Below are 16131 nucleotides of genomic sequence, written 5' to 3' on the forward strand. Positions count from 1 at the left end.
TGGGCTGTACATGGGGCTTATGGCTGTTCCCATAAGCCAGCCGGGGCTGTGGAAGAGGTTTTAGCAGCCCCGGTCCAGGGAGCAAGGCCCGAGTCTGGGTGGGGGCCGGGGCTGGGGCCAGGTGGCCTTGGCACATGCCCCCACACCTCATGGGGAGGGTGGGGACCCCATCCCAATTGGCCACTTGGACCCTCGGCTCTTCTCAGCCCCCCCCAGCCTGGTCTTGCCCCCTCTCCATTTTTCTCAGCACTCTGCCCGTGCCCAGGGCTCAGCCTCTGGGGGCCACCTTCTGCCCCACAGCAGAGACCCCCGGTGGGGCCAGTGGCCAAGCCTGCCCAGCAGCACTGCCTGGGGAGGGGACTGGGCGCCGGGGAGCCCCTGCTTGTGGGGCTGGAGGTGGGGAGTGGGCGCTGGGCAGGTGCTGCTGTGGGGTGCCCATCGGATTGCAGGGAGCACTGTTCCTGCTGTCAGCTCTGCCTGGGAGGGGGATGCATTTGCAGATTGTTTGGGGGGGGGCAGCTGAACCACCCCCCGAGGTCTGTGGCCGCAGAGTTGCCTGCAGAGCAGCTCACTTTCACCCACTGGGTATTCATTGGGGTGCAGCACAGCCCCAGCTCAGGGCAGCGCAGGCAGGAGACCCTGGACAGGCAGCTCTGCTTGCCGCAGCCACACCCGGGGGTGTTTTCTAACCCCCTCCCCGGTCAGGGTCCTGCACCACGCTGCTCTAGAGGAGGCAGAGGGCCCTGGCCAGGGAACACCCCCCCAGGCTGGGCAGCTTTGGGGCAAGGATGCTTAGTGCCCCTTTCCACCTCTCAGGCTGCCCTATGGGGCTTCCTCCGCCGGGGACGCGTGGGCTGATCTGATGCTGGCGTCGTCCTGCCGCATCTCTGAGGGACCCCCCCGTGTGGAGCCCCCCCGGGGCCTGCGGGCCCAGCAAGATGGGCAGGTGGGCACGGTGGTGGTGTCACCGAAATCGGGAATGAACCTCGTAACACCAATGTAGTGTTAAAAGGCAGGCATTCTTTATTTGCGGCGCCGGATGCATGGGGGATTGCTCTTCCTAACGTGCATACCATCAGATCTCATTGTGCCGGTTAAGTACATGCTTCATATACATATTCATTAGCTTTCTGATAAAAGATATACATATTCATTATATGCAGACGTCATTTGCGCATGCCTGTTGGTGTCTCCGGGTGGTTGTCAGGGGTCTCTGGATGAAGGACATACTCTTCCTCCCTGTGTCCGCTAGTTAACCCTTGTTTTTGAGCAAACTCAGTTCTGAGACTACGTATGTACTGTCCTTGAGGGATAGTCTGTTCTTGGTTTAGTGTTTGCTCTGTAGTTCCTTATCTTTATGGCTCCTGTACATCTGCTTTTCTAAAGGCCAAATGTCATTGTGACTTTGATCAGGTACTTCGAATCTTGAGGCCTCTCTGACTCCCCTAAAGGCTGTTCTTGTTTCAGCTACCTCATTATCTTGGCTAAGTTTTTGTTACCAAAAAATGCAGTAAAATCAGAAGCAACTCTTTAGCACCAATTTAGTATTAAAGAGCAGGCATTCTTTATTCACAGCGCCGGATGCACAGGGGATCGCGCCTCCTAACGTGCATACCTTACACACCTTTCCCATACAATTTATAGATCAAAAATTTACATATTCATACATATTCATTATTGTCCTTTCTACTGATTGGTTCAAACTTGCTCGTTCCATATGTAAATTACTGCGCAGGCTCAGTTGTTCTCTTCCATTGTTCTCTTTTGAGTAGGTGGTATTACTTGGGTCACTGGTCCGATCTCCCCCTGCCGGAATTACCTTTTACCTTCTTGGCTCTTAATCTTGGCAGTCCTGGCTAGTTTTCTCAGTCCACCACACGAAACCACATTTTGTCATCTTTTTCTGACAGAAGCACATTGTCTATTGTTTCGTTCACATTAATGATTACTGAGGGACTAAAATACAGATCAACAGATACACTGATTTGTACACTCCATGTTCCCATAATATAACAACATCTCTGGTTGATTAATTTCATCACTTTGGTTACATTTCCCCCCTTTGGAAGTTTTGAAATAATCATTTTTTCAATACTTCCATCTTAGATCAATAATATTGCACTATATCAGTGTAGTGTTTGGTTCATCTTCTCAAATTTTTCATTTGATTGTGGTCTCCAGGGCGTATGCAGGTCCCATTTTATACCCCAAATTTTATTAATTTGTTGAACTACATCTGCAAAAAAATGTGGTCCTCTATCAGAGGACATTCCCGTTGGCACTCTAAATCTTGGTATTATTTCTTTCAGCAGTATTTTAACTGCTTCTCTAGCTTTGTTGGTGCAGCACGAGAAAGCTTCTGGCCATCTAAAAAATTTGTCAATCAACACTAACAAATACTGCTATATCTATTTTGTCTGGGTAACTCAGAGAACTTAATTTGCTAATAATCTCCGGGAGAAATTTTTGTTTTGTTACTCCTAAAGGTGGTTTCTTTTGGTTCAGGGGATTATTTCTAGGACAGATTGGACACTTAGCTACTATGGATTTAACTATTCTTGTCATGCCTACACACACTACAGATGTTTTTAAACTCAAAACCATAGCATCTACACCCCAAAGTGTTTGCTCATGCTTTTCTTTTGCAAGTTCTGTCATAACTTGTGGGGTTATTATTACTTGTTTTTCTGGCGTTACCCACCATCCTTCTGTATTTTGTGATGCTTCCAATTGTTCTGCTAATTGCTCATCCAATTTATTATATCTCGGTTTCAACTTTGGAATTTTTATCTGTTTTACTGGTACTAGTGCAAGGATACCCTGTTCTGCAGTCCTCTTTGCAGCTTTATATGTCAATCATTTACTTATGTTTACAGCCGTCTGACCGAATTGATGAGCATTGCAATGCTTTACCGCCACTTATTTTGGTTTCTGTACATCTTCCAGAAGTTGGAGAATTTCTTCTTTATGCTTTATTGATGATTCTTGGGCTGATAGCAGTCCTCTTTCCTTCCAAATAGCTCCATGAGCATGGATCACACCAAATGCATATTTGGAATCAGTCCAAATATTTGCCCTTTGTCCTTCTGCCATTTGCAGAGCCTGTTTCAATGCCACCAATACTGCTTTCTGTGCTGAGGTGTTTGCAGGCAGTGTCCCTGACTCCTTTCCCTCGGCGGTGATAACGACAGCATATCCGGCCATTTGCTTCCCTTCTTGCACAAAGCTTCTTCCATCTGTAAACAATTCCAGATCAGGATTTTCCAGAGGTTTATCTCTCAGGTCCAGTCTGCTGGAATAGACTTGTTCAATAGTTAGCAAGCGATCATGTTCTAAATTGTCCGTAAGATTTTCTGTTGTTAAAAACATAGTAGGATTCATTATAGCAGTAGTCTTCAATTCCACATCATCTTGTTCTAACAAAACAACTTGATATTTCAGCATTCTGCTAGGAGATAGCCAACGACCCCCCCTTTTGTTCTAAAACAGTCACCACCATGTGCGGGACATATACTGTAATCTTTTGTCCCATTGTTAACTTTGGGGCTTCCTGGATCGGCAGCGCTGTTGTTGCTACTGCCCGTAAACACCTAGGCCATCTTTTACTCACATTATCAAGTTGTTTGGAGAAGTAGTCTACAGGTCTCTTCCAGGTTCCCAGTCATTGTGTCAACACTCCAAGTGCTAAACCTTGTCTTTCATGGACAAACAACTCAAAAGGTTTAGTGAAATCAGGTAGGCCTAATGCAGGGGCCATCATCAAGGCTCTTAAGTTCTTTGAATGCTGTTTGGCATTCGGGTGTTGTGCTGGTTTTGGCTGAGAAGGGGTTAATTCTCCTCACTGTGGGGGTCGGTTACCTTTCCAGCTTCCCGCGCTCTGCCGCGTGGCGGGGGGGGTGGGGGCTGGGAGGGGCAGGGCCATGGTGGGGGCGGCTGACCCCGACTGGCCAATGGCAGGTTCATTCCATACCATGTGACACCATGACCAGTATGTTGAGGGGGGGCAGTGGCAGCGCGGGGGCGGCGCGGCGTCGGGTCGGCGGGCGGCTGCGGCACGTGCGGTTTGTTCCGGCGGTTCGTTCCCCCTCTCCCCTCCCTTCCCCCCCCTCCCCCGGGGCTTTGCGCCTCTCGTTGTTCTCCTTTACATTGCATTTCTACTGTTGTTTCTTTTAATTTTAATTACTAAACTGTTCTTATCCCAACCCACGAGCGTTACCCTTCTGATTCTCTCCCCCATCTACCGGTGGGGAGTGAGCGAGCGGCTGTGTGGGGCTGAGCTGCCGCTAAACCACGACAGGTGTCCAGGTTAAATATTTATCCTTTGATTCTTTCAATGCCTCATATAATGGTTTTACATACAGTCTATAGTTCAGAATCCAGAGCTGACACTATTTAATTATTTTCAGAAAAGCTCTCAGTTCCTTTGGGCTGCTAGGTTCGGGAATTTGACAAATAGTTTATTTCTTTTCATTTTCTAATTGTCTTTGTCTTTGAGATATTTCAAATCCTAAATAAATCACTGCTTCTTTTCCTATTTGGGTTTTGTTTCTGGAAACTCTGTATCTTCCTTGGCCCAGAAAATTTAAAAATTTCAAAACATTTTTCTTTACTTTCTGCCGCTATCAGAATGTCATCCACATACTGTAACAATATGCTTCTCCCTGGGTTCTGTTTTTTCTATATGTCTAATTATTTTTGCCAGCTGAGTCCCAAATATCGTAGGACTATTTTTAAATCTTTGTGGAAGTACAGTCCATGTTAGTTGTGTCTTTCATCCTGTGGTGGGGCTTTCCCATTCAAAAGCAAATATGCTTTGACTTTTTATGTCCAGAGGTATGCAAAAGAAGGCATCCTTCAAATCTAGTACAGTAAACCATTTATGCTCCTCTTTTAAAGAGGTCAGTAAAGTGTATGGATTAGCCACTACTGGATGTATATCTTGGACTATCTGATTTATAGCCCTTAAATCTTGAACTAGTTAATATTCTTTGCCTCTAGATTTCTTTACTGGCAATATAGGAGTATTACATTCTGAGTCATGTTCTACTAAAAGCTCATATTCTAAAAAATTTTATAATTAACTTCTCTAATCCTTTTCGAGCCTCCCACTTAATAGGGTATTGTTTTTGTCTTACCGGCTTGACTCCAGGTTTTAACGTTACTTTTACCGGCTCTGCCAATTTAGATCGCTCCGGAGCTCCGCTCGCTCAAACCAAAGGAATTACTGCATTTTCCACTTCTTCGGGAACCTGTTCCTCCCTGGAGGAATCCTGTAACATAAACACTCGCCTCTATGGCTTTTGATTCTGGTATTAGTAATTTAATCTCTCCATCTTTAAAAGTTACTTGTGCATCTAATTTACTTAATAGATCTCATCATAACAGAGGTAGTGGACATTCAGGCATATACAGAAACTGGTGAGTTACCCATTGTTTCTCCAATTTAAACTTTAATGGCTCTAAGAAAGGCTAATTTTTCTTTGCCCTGTCGCACTAACAACATCTACTGATTTATGATTAAATTTCTCTTTACGTGTATTCAATACCAAATAAGTGGCTCCCGTATCTACCAAAAATTCTATTTCTTCATTCCCTAGCTTCAGTGTAACCAGGTGTTCAGCTAGGGTTGATTCCCCTGGTCTCCTTCATGTCAAGCTACTTCAAGCATTTTACGCAGATCTCTGGATTCAGGTTCTTCTAGTTTCTGAAGTTTCTTTCCAATATCTGGGGCCGATTGTCTTATGAATATAGAGACCAACTGAATTGCTTTTTCTGGTTTTTCTGGGTTCAAATTAGTATATTTTCTGGAAGTCACCTTCAGTCTTTCCATAAAGGCTGAAGGGGACTCATTTAATTCTTGTCTCACTTCATAAATTTTGACCAATTTATTGCTTTTGGCATTGCTTGTCTTACTCCAAATAAAATCTCTCTCTGACATCTAGTCAACATTCCCCTGGTTCCTGGCTGATTAGGGTCCCACTCGGGATTTGTAGATGGAAAATTCTTATTCATTGTTCTCTGTAAATTCCCGTTAGCATGTGCTCCCTGCACCTGCCTTCTGGCTGTATTCAATACTATTTTCTTGTCAGTTTCATCAAGCAAAGTATCCAGTATCACAAGTAGAGCAACACTTTTTCAAGTTCTCACCACATGCTCCTCTTTTCAAAAACATTGCCGTAGAATCTTGTGGACATATCTCACGCTGTTTCTGCCGCTCTGGATGATTCCACAGTATAAAGAACAAATCAACATATGCCACTTCTTCCCATTTGCCTTCCCTTTTTACAAAACAACATTAATTGCAAGATGGTATGATATTGCAATGTCTCATTTTCTGGCCATTTCTCCCCACCTTCCAATTGATACGTTGGGCACCAATGATTGCAATATTCAATTAATGGTTTCCGAGTTAGTGGGTCACCACCCCCGATGTCTTTCCAATGCTTCAAGATACATCCCAAAGGTGTTCTTTGTGGGACAGGTTTCTTACTTGGAAATGTTCCCATCTCCCAATCGACCAGTAGTTGTGATTGTGCACTATCACAAATACTAATCAGAGGGACTCCAACCCCTGTTAGAGCTCCCTCTGGGATTCCACTCTCGCTGGAAATCCCCCACTGGGATCTCTAGCCCCCTGCTAGATATCCCTGGAGACTTCAACCCCCTGTTGAAGACTCCCTTACCCTTGGGCCCCGCTCCACAGGCTTTCGCCTAGCAGAGACTTACCAACTGAGGTACCTCTTGGCCCCAACCCTGCGTAGCTTTCGCCGTGCCTTACGGGCAGACCTGTGGGACTTTAACCCACTATCCTATCCTTGGTGGGACTCAAACCCACTATCCTATCCTATGTGGGAAGCTAACCCCACGTATTATTCTACCTAAGTTTCTTCTTAAAAGAACACCTTGTTTACCTCAATCCAGGGGATCTTGCTCAGAATTCTCCGGTCCGGGGATCGGAAGCTCTCCCCGAGAATTCCTCGGTGCCGGCTGGAGGTCCCACAATCCCGCGGATCTGTCGAGATTCAAAAGCAGGGTCCCATCTGGGGTGCCAAAACTGTTACCGAAAAATGCGGTAAAATCAGAAACAACTCTTTAACACCAATTTAGTATTAAAGAGCAGGCATTCTTTATTCACTGTGCCGGATGCACGGGGGATCACTCCTCCTAACGTGCATACCTTACACACCTTTCCCATACAATTTATAGATTGTAGGGGAATAGACAGGGATCGGCGACCGGAAGATTACGGGATGTGACGGAAAGATAGACTCCTCCCCATAGGAGTGGCAGGAACAGGAACCGCAAGAGCTATATAAGCGTGTGACGCAGCTAAATAGACGGACATTTTGTATCCATCATATTGATGTCTGTGCATCACTGTCCCCAGGGTGGGTAGAGCCCTGTGTCCCGGAGATATGCGGCCCAAGATAAGTTCTCCCATAGAAGCGTACAGCAACAATAGATCAAAAATTTACATATTCATACATATTCATTATTGTCCTTTCTACTGATTGGTTCAAACTTGCTCGTTCCATATGTAAATTACTGCGCAGGCTCAGTTGTTCTCTTCCATTGTTCTCTTTTGAGTAAGTGGTATTACTTGGGTCGGTGGTCAGTGATAGCGATCTCCCCCTGCCGGAATTACCTTTTACCTTCTTGGCTCTTAATCTTGGCAGTCCTGGCCAGTTTTCTCAGTCCACTACACGAAACCACATTTTGTCATCTTTTTCTGACAGAAGCACATTGTCTATTGTTTCGTTCACATTAATGATTACTGAGGGACTAAAATACAGATCAACAGATACACTGATTTGTACACTCCATGTTCCCATAATATAACAACATCTCTGGTTGATTAATTTCATCACTTTGGTTACATTTTGGCTCTGGGTCCCAGCACTAGTTGAGCTACACTAGATTGCATTAGTAACTCCCAACCATTTATACCCTGAATTATTGCTACCTAAAAGTGAGGCTTTAATTTAATCCTTAAAACAGAGGTTTGGCCCCTAAGCACTAGGAGTGAGGGTTTGGGATCTAAAAATTAGGCTTTGAGTCTGAAAGGAGAGGGGTTCTGACAGAAACACATTATCTATTGCATTAATGATTAACTAATGACTAAAATACAGATTAACAAATTCACTGATTGTCCCCAGACTTAATGTTCAGTTGGATGGTATAGCAGCATCCATGTTTAGTTAACTTCATCACCCTGGTTACAGTGGGATGGCTTCCCGCATCCCCTCGGGAGCTGGGGAGTGCAGCCCTGCCCTGTCCATGCTGGAGTGGTGGCGGTGATGCCCCTTCACCCCTTTGCTGCTCCCCCCCACCCCGGTGCCCTGGGCTCAGTGGCGTGGGCTCCCACCCAGCCAATCCAGTGCTGGTATTTGCTCTGATGCCTCCTGGCAAACCTGCTGCGGCTGGTCCCAGCCCTGCCTGCCTGTCACCAGCTGGAGGACGAGGAGGAGGCAGCTGCGGGCTGGGGATAGCTCTGGCAGGAGCAGGAATGGGAGCAGGACATGTGCAGGGCTGCGGCGCAGGCCGGACAGGCCTGGACAGGAGAGCTCAGCTGTGCCCACCACCAGGTACTGCATGGGGTGGGCAGGAACTGCCCCAGTGAGGGTGCTCTGCTGCCCACAGGTGGAACTGGCAGCAAAGCCGTCTTCCCATCCCCTCCAGAGCCTGCCTGACCACACACCCTCGCTCTGAGTGCAGGAGGGACCCAGGGGCCACCAGCCCCTGCCTGCAAGCGGGGCATGGAGCTGGCCCAGGCGCTCCTGGGGGGACCAGGTGTCCCCCTCGGCACCCATCGTCCCTCCTGCCAGGCAGGGTGCGGGCTGGCGGGACAGGGTCCAGGTGGCTCCTGGCGCTGGGTTTGGGGCCCATGCACCAGGGAGGTTGCGAGGACAGAGGTGTGGCTTTTCCCAGAGCTGGCAGGTGTAATGGCAATTGTGCTGCTCCCTCTGGGCTGCAGACAGGGACTAACTGCTGCCCCGCTGCCAGTGCTGCTGCCCATGGGCTGCTGGGCTCACCCCACAGACAGGCAGGGCTGTGCTGCTGGGGAAACTGAGTCACGGGGGCAGGCAGGGGTCTAGCAGAGCTGCGGTGCCTCCAGCCCGCTGCCTCTCCCTGTGGAGGTGCTGTGATGGGGGTGTGTGTGTCATGCACCTTACATGAGCCCCGAGAGCTGATGGGGGTCACCGGGGGGGCTGCTGAGCGGCCAGACAAGGCGACCCCCCCTGCACCCGCAGCTGTGGGGGACTGCAGCTGGCAGCGTGCTGCCATGGGGTGGGAGCAGTGCTTGTGCGACTGGGCTTTGCTCTCCTGGGTCCGGCAGGAACTGAGCCGTGTCCCCTCTAGGGAGGACAGACTGGCTGGTGACAGTGCCATGGGCACTGCTGTGCTGCAGGGACTGGCAGCATGAGGACCATACCCCCTTACCTGCCCCCTCTCCTCCAGCTGCGTGTCCCACTCATCCTTCATGCAGGGGAGGCTGAGGAGGAGCAGAAGGGGGGTGCTGGAGAAGCAGTGGCAGAGCTTAGAGGAGAGGGGCAGCGTGGGCACCTGGCTGGGGCACCCGGCTGGGGCACCCCACACTTGCCAGGTGGGTGCTGTGCCTTGCCAGGGCCATTTCCCCCTGCCAGCCCTCACCGCCCACCAGGCCGGCATGGCCATGCACCCTGCTTGCTCTCGCCTGGGCAAGAGGGCACGATGCCCATGCATGTGCACAGCCAGGTCTGCAGGTGGCCCTGCAGCTCACCCGTCTGCTGCCTCCTGCCAGGTCCTAAACCCGTGACCCCTCCTTTGGTGAGGAGATGGAGCAGGGTCCGGTGCCCACGGGTGGGCAGGGGCACCAGTCCCCGTCTGTGAGTCTTGGGGCACTGGGGCCTGGGAGGGGGGAATCCCAGCCACAGCACTGCAGTCCCAGCAGGATGTTCTCTGCAGGGCAGGGGCCGAGGGAGGGCCCATCCTGGTTTTGTGGCAAAGGTAGCAACAGAGCGGGGGGCTGCAGGTGGCCCATGGTGCCAGGGCTCTGCCCCATGCACCATGCCATGCCCTGGCCTCCCCCACAGCTGAGCAAGCATGCTGCCAGCTACTGCAAAGCCTTCGGGGAGCTTGCCGAGCGGGAAGTGCTGCTGGCCTGCTTCTGCGCCTGGCAGAGAGAGGTGCCCTACCACAGCTGCCTCTACAGCTTCTCCCACCATGTCTGCTTCCACTCCAGCCTCCTGCTCAAGGACATCAAGGTGAGCTGGGGAGGGGCGTGGGGCCAGCAGCTCGGGAGGGGGCACAGGCAGCAGCCAGGGACACGGTGACACTGCCTGCCCCCCAGTGCAGGTGGTGGTCCCCATCACCTCCATCTCGGCCCTCAAGAAGACCAACATGGTGCTACTGGTGCCCAACGCGCTCAGCATCCATGCGACTGAGGGGGAGAAGGTGAGAGTGGGGAAGGGACGGTGCTGGGGGGCAGCTCAGCCAGGGCTATGTGGGGTGTCGTGGTCCCTGCGGCCGACGGGCTCTGGGCTGTGAACGAGGAAGCAGCTCTGGCACAAAGCCTTTTCCTGCTCCCTGGTAGTTCCTCTTCGTGTTGCTGCACTGGCGGGAAGCCACATACCAGCTCCTGAAGTCAGTCTGCAAACACATGTAGGTATGTGCTGCGCCTGAAATGGGTGCCAGGTGCATGGAGGCTCTGCCCCCGCCACTGCAGGCCCGTGGGGGTGGCCAGCACCCCGCCGACACCCCCCCTGCAGTTTTGTCCAGAACAATGGCCGGAGGCCTCTGGCCTCTCTGAGCCGGGAAATGGTTGGCAGGAGGATTTTGGCAGGGGGAGGCGCAGCTCTGGCCCCCTGGGTTGGGACGGGGATGGATGTGGTGGCAGCAGCCCACACTGCATGGGTGCCTGCCCCAACCCCCGGGAAGGCTTTTGTGGGGAAATGTGTGGAGTTGAGAAGCCCCCGTCTGGGGTGGTGCAGACCCCAGGACCCTCAGAGCTCCCACCTTGGGGCTGGCATGAGTCCCATTGGGTCCCACCGGTGTCCCCATGGCCATGGGGCCAGTGCCTTGGGGCCATGCACCACAACTGGAACATGTCCTCTTTCAGACCTCAAGCCAGTCGGACCTGGAACAGAGCACCCCAGGGCCCGACAGCCTCCAGGAGCCGCTGGGTGAGTGGCTGCCGCACAGCCCTCACTCCCCTCGCATGCTTGCAGCCCTGCTTGTGCAAACGCACGTGTCCTCACCCACATTTCTGTTCCACTGAGAGCTCTTGGCCCTGCTCCCCCTCCCCAGCCAGCCCTCAGCCACCTCAACAGCAACTCCCGCAGCACCGAGGAGCACAGGATCTGCTCCTCCTGGCCCAGTGAGCCCTGGCTGGGTCCCCAGGACCTCCCAGTCCCCTCCCTGGTCCTGGGGCACTCACCAAATGTTTCCCGGTTGCACACAGATGGGCTGAGCCAGGCACCCAGAGGAGGAGGATGAAGAGGCAGCAGCGCTGGCTCTGAGCAGCGGTGAGCCCTTGGCAAAGTCATGCAGCCTCTGGGGTGGGTCAGGGGGCCCTGGTGAGGGCCATGCTGCTGGGACCTGACCCCCAGGGCTGGCCCCTGGCACCAGGCAGAGCCGACCACAGGGGCCAGGCTGAGGCTTTCAGAGCACCGACACTGCCTCATCCTGGCGGGGGACCCTCCACTGTGCTATGGGCCTGGACCTCTGCACAGCTGAGCCCTCTCGACACCATCATCCTCATCTACCTGCTGCTGTGAGTCCCTGGGATCTGCTCACACACCTCAGGGTGTTAGAACACCCCCTGGGTCCCCATCCCTGCTGCACCCCAAGCACAGCCAGGTTCTCCAGTGTGGCACTGGCAGCCCAGGGTTCCCCCACTCCCCCTTGGGCACCCACGCTGCCCTGGCCCCCTGCCTGGCTGTGACCCCTGTACCTGACACCAGCACGTCCCCCAGGATGATAGCCCTGCTGCTGTTCTTGGGGTACATTGGTCTGCGCATTGTGGAGTTGGAACAGCAGCTGGTGTCTGCAGGGGCTTGGCCAGACCTCAACCTGTCACACCAGTGATTGGCAGGGACTGGGGGCCCTCCCCCACTCTGCCTCCCCCCCAGGTACAAGAAGATATGAGGCCAGCAAGGACCCAGCCATCACCAGGGCACCAGCCTTGACCCCAGCTGGGGGCACAGGCTCAGGGGCTGCTCCAAGCCCTTCCTCCACCTCCTGGGAACAGCAGGGGGCTCCATCACCATGTGCCTTCCAGCCCCCCCAGTATGCCTGCAGAGCCCGCACAGGCTGTGGGGCTCCACCTCCCACCCGCCACGTCTCCCCACCCTGAGCAGCAACAGGAGGAGCCCAGGCAGCTCCAAGGGGGCTGAGAGAAGTGCAGAGGGGGCAGCTGGGGTCAGGCACCCACCCCTCCCCACCAAGGGCAGGGCAGGCAGAGGGGGGCCCTGGTGCTGGGCCAGGCAAGGTCAAGGGGATGGACTATTTTATTAATAAAGATGTGATCCCTCAGGGTGCTCTGGGCCCAGGTAGGCCCTGCCTCAAACCTTCCCTGAGGCCACACAGCAGCCTTATTCCTTGGGACAAGCAGACTGAAGCTGCAAAAAGCTGAAATGAGGAGGCTGTGAGCTCCCCAGCCCCAGGCAGGATGTGGGGGGCTGTAGTGGTCAGCACCCTGCCTGGCCAGCTGCCCCAGGACAAGCACCAACCTGTCCCCACACTCTGCACCCCCCAACCCCTCCTGCTCCCCAGGATGGCAGCAGGGCCAGTGACTTCTACTAGGGGGTGGAGGAATCTCTGGGCACTGGTGTCCTGGGGGGGGTGGAGTGGTAGCAGGAGAGCACAGGGACACACCCTGAGCTGCCCCCAGGGGCTTTGGGTGCAGGTGAGAACTGGGAAGCAGAGGGGAGGGGGCGGGGGTAGGGCAGTTGGGGCTCCCAGGCTCTGCAGTCAACCCAACACCCCAGCTCTTGCCATGCTCTTCCCCAGGAGGGGTCTCACCTGTGAGAGGAAGGGTCCCAGATGGGCAGCAGGGTCCCACCAGGCACCTCCCACAGGCACTGGGGAACAGAGCTGGGAGGGGCACAGGAGAGCCAGCAGCAGGGCCCCCTAAAGCCCTTGAGCTCAGCCCCATCCTGGGACTTCCCTCCCACCCCCCAAGGTGGGAAACTCAGGCACTAACAGCTCCTTACCCTGCTATTTTCTCCTCCCAGCTCAGCCCCATATGTGGGGCAGGGGATCCCACTCCCCCCAGAAGGTGCCGGCCCACTGCAGTGGGTGCTGCTGGAGGCAAGGGTATATCAGGGCTCCTCTGCCTTCCATCACTGCAGCTCAGGCCCACAGCCCAGCTCTGCCCCACAGGGTCTGCAGCAGCAGGGCCTGGCACAGCCCTCCCGGTGCCAAGTAGCAGTTGCTGGGGGCAGGAGGGAGCTGTCAGGGCTTCACACCCCCACCAGCAGCAGCCCAGGGCTCAAGCAGGGTGGGGGATATGCTTGGGGGGGCAGCAGGAAGTGATGAGGCTGGAGACCCTCCAGCTGGTGGGACTGAGGCAGAGAGGGCAGAAGAGCTGCTGTATCCCCCTACAGCTACACCCCTGCCAGCAGTGCCCCCCCCATCCTTCACCCCAGGGAAACTGAGGCACAGCCAGCCTCGCACGGCCACAGTCACAGCCAGGGCTCTGGCTCACAGAGCAGGGGTTTCTTCTCCCCTGGGCAAGGGTCCCACCCGCCCAGGGGCACCAGGATGGATCTCTGTCTCAGGGGTGCTCAGGGAGGGTGGGGCTGCACCTCCCCACTTGTCCAGCAGCAGGAAGGCATACGCAGGCAGGCAAGAGCAATACACCTGCAAGTTTACCAGGAGCTGGTACCTGCAGAGCCAGGGGCAGCTGCTGGGGGGACCCCAGGGCCTCTGAATGCAGGGGGCACAGCTCCAGAGGGCCCAGGGACCTGCTGCACCCCTCACCTCACCAGGAAAAACAAAGTGCATGCACCGAGCTAGAGAGACAAATTCACAACTTGTTTAATGCCAGTTAGATTGCTTTACATGGAAAAGTTACAATGCTCTCTTCCCTGCCCCCCCCCCCATATGATGCCTTACAGGCATCAGACATTATCACACAAACTGTGGGAAGACCCTTCACTCCACATGCCCACATGGTTCAGTGCTTACAGATCACACCCCAACACCACAAGCTTACATGACCTTCACCCTTTTTCCCATTTAACATGCTGCAGCACACTCCAGCCAGCTGATAGAGCCACACCACGCACAACTGGGACACATACCCACTGACACACACTCTCGCTGTGGAAGAACTGCAGAAAGCACTTCTGGGAACCCCGCTCCTGCCTTGGTGGCTGTGAGCGCAGGAGGAAAGGAGCCTGTGCCACACTGTAACAGCTAAGTCACTCTGAACAGCTCGTTCTCACTGTGCTCGTTGGCCAACATGCTCAGGCACAGGCCATGGCTTGGAAAGCGCTAGCCCTCCCTGCCATGGTGATGAGAGAAGTCACAATGAGCCAACCAGCTCCCAAGGTGTGCTGGTTTTGGCTGAGAAGGGGTTAATTCTCCTCACTGTGGGGGTCGGCTACCTTTCCAGCTTCCCGCGCTCTGCCGCATGGCGGGGGGGGGCTGGGAGGGGCAGGGCCATGGTGGGGGCGGCTGACCCCGACTGGCCAATGGCAGGTTCATTCCATACCGTGTGACACCATGACCAGTATGTTGAGGGGGGGCAGCGCCAGCGCGGGGGCGGCGCGGCGTCGGGTCGGCGGGCGGCTGCGGCGCGGGCAGTTTGTTCCGGCGGTTCGTTCCCCCTCTCCCCTCCCTTCCCCCCCCTCCCCCGGGGCTTTGCGCCTCTCGTTGTTCTCCTTTACATTGCATTTCTACTGTTGTTTCTTTTAATTTTCATTATTAAACTGTTCTTATCCCACCCCACGAGCGTTACCCTTCTGATTCTCTCCCCCATCTACCGGTGGGGAGTGAGCGAGCGACTGTGTGGGGCTGAGCTGCCGCTAAACCACAACAGTCTTTTTTGGCGCCCAACGTGGGGCTCAAGGGTTGGAGATAACAACAGCTGCTGGTCACAGCACCATGTTGTCCTTTTTGCAGTTGGTGTTAAAGATCGGTGTTGGTTTGTTGAGTCTGCTGTGTTCTGCTGTGATTAGTAATGTTTTGCCTACGAGATTTGTTATACAAACACTCATTTTCAGCTTTACCTGGTATTTGGGGTTTTTGCTGAAACCGTTACTGTACTTTGGATACCACCTTGCTGAGGCAATTAGCAATTATACCTCCTCCTCGGAGAGATTTTATATGGAGGAAATACAGAATAATACCTTTGCAACTTTGTTCTATGATGTCTGTGCCTTTGTTACAACAACCTTTTTGTATCTTGAACATCCTTGGGTGGTTAAGGTGCACTTATTGTTAGTTTTTGGGCATGTTGTTTTGGTTTTGAGTAAGCAACTTAAGAATATCACCCAGAAATCTGCCCCGAGGCTTGATAGTTACGAGTGGCAGGGCATGTGGGACAGCATGGGCAAATCCCTAGGGCAGTGGGCACCCCCAGTGTTTTGGAGTTTCACCCCCGAACAAGAGCAGAATCCTGAAAAACTAGTAGAATATTTGGAGAAAGTATGTTGTTACGCTGGGAACTCCAGAGAGACACAGATAACTGCAACATGCTGGGGCCTGGCCCATGCATACCGAGCCCTGCTCAACAGTATTCAGTGCCCCCAGGGGGAAGAAAATGTCTCTGGATTGAAATGCAAAGTGACTGGCACTGCAGACAATCCAGCCCTGACGACAGGCACTGCAGCCACTCAAACCCCCACAACAAGTACCGGAGCTGGCTCAGAAAATAAACCCGTACCAGTATCAGTTGCCCCCATACACAAGACGGAATATTGGAAGCGGACGTCAACTCGTTTAGAAGGGGATGATGAAGAACCAGGGCCATCGCGGGGAGAGGAGGAAGAAGTCATAAATGAAATAGAGACCACCCGATCCCTGTCCTTGAGCGAGTTGCGAGATATGCGAAAAGATTATAGCCGTCGTTCAGGTGAGCACATTGTCACCTGGCTGCTCCGATGCTGGGATAATGGGGCTAGTAGCCTGGAACTAGAGGGGAAA

At 53.3% G+C, this 16131-nt stretch overlaps 1 long non-coding RNA gene across 5 annotated transcripts; it reads right to left on the minus strand.

Annotated features, from left to right (window-relative positions):
- Positions 1 to 1000: 1000 nt before the first annotated feature.
- Positions 1001 to 7288, minus strand: LOC135316320 (uncharacterized). 5 transcript variants are annotated; one of them, XR_010375715.1, is made up of 4 exons: positions 7178 to 7268; positions 6912 to 7054; positions 5136 to 5270; positions 1001 to 3695 (listed from the first exon to the last, which is right to left on the minus strand). It is a non-coding gene; the product is annotated as an uncharacterized LOC135316320 (long non-coding RNA). The 5 variants fall into 5 exon arrangements; XR_010375713.1 differs by having other exon boundaries at positions 1001 to 3817; XR_010375714.1 differs by having other exon boundaries at positions 1001 to 5270; positions 7187 to 7288.
- Positions 7289 to 16131: the final 8843 nt, after the last annotated feature.

Source organism: Phalacrocorax carbo, chromosome 19 (genome assembly GCF_963921805.1).
Source record: "Phalacrocorax carbo chromosome 19, bPhaCar2.1, whole genome shotgun sequence".
Taxonomy (NCBI): domain Eukaryota; kingdom Metazoa; phylum Chordata; class Aves; order Suliformes; family Phalacrocoracidae; genus Phalacrocorax; species Phalacrocorax carbo.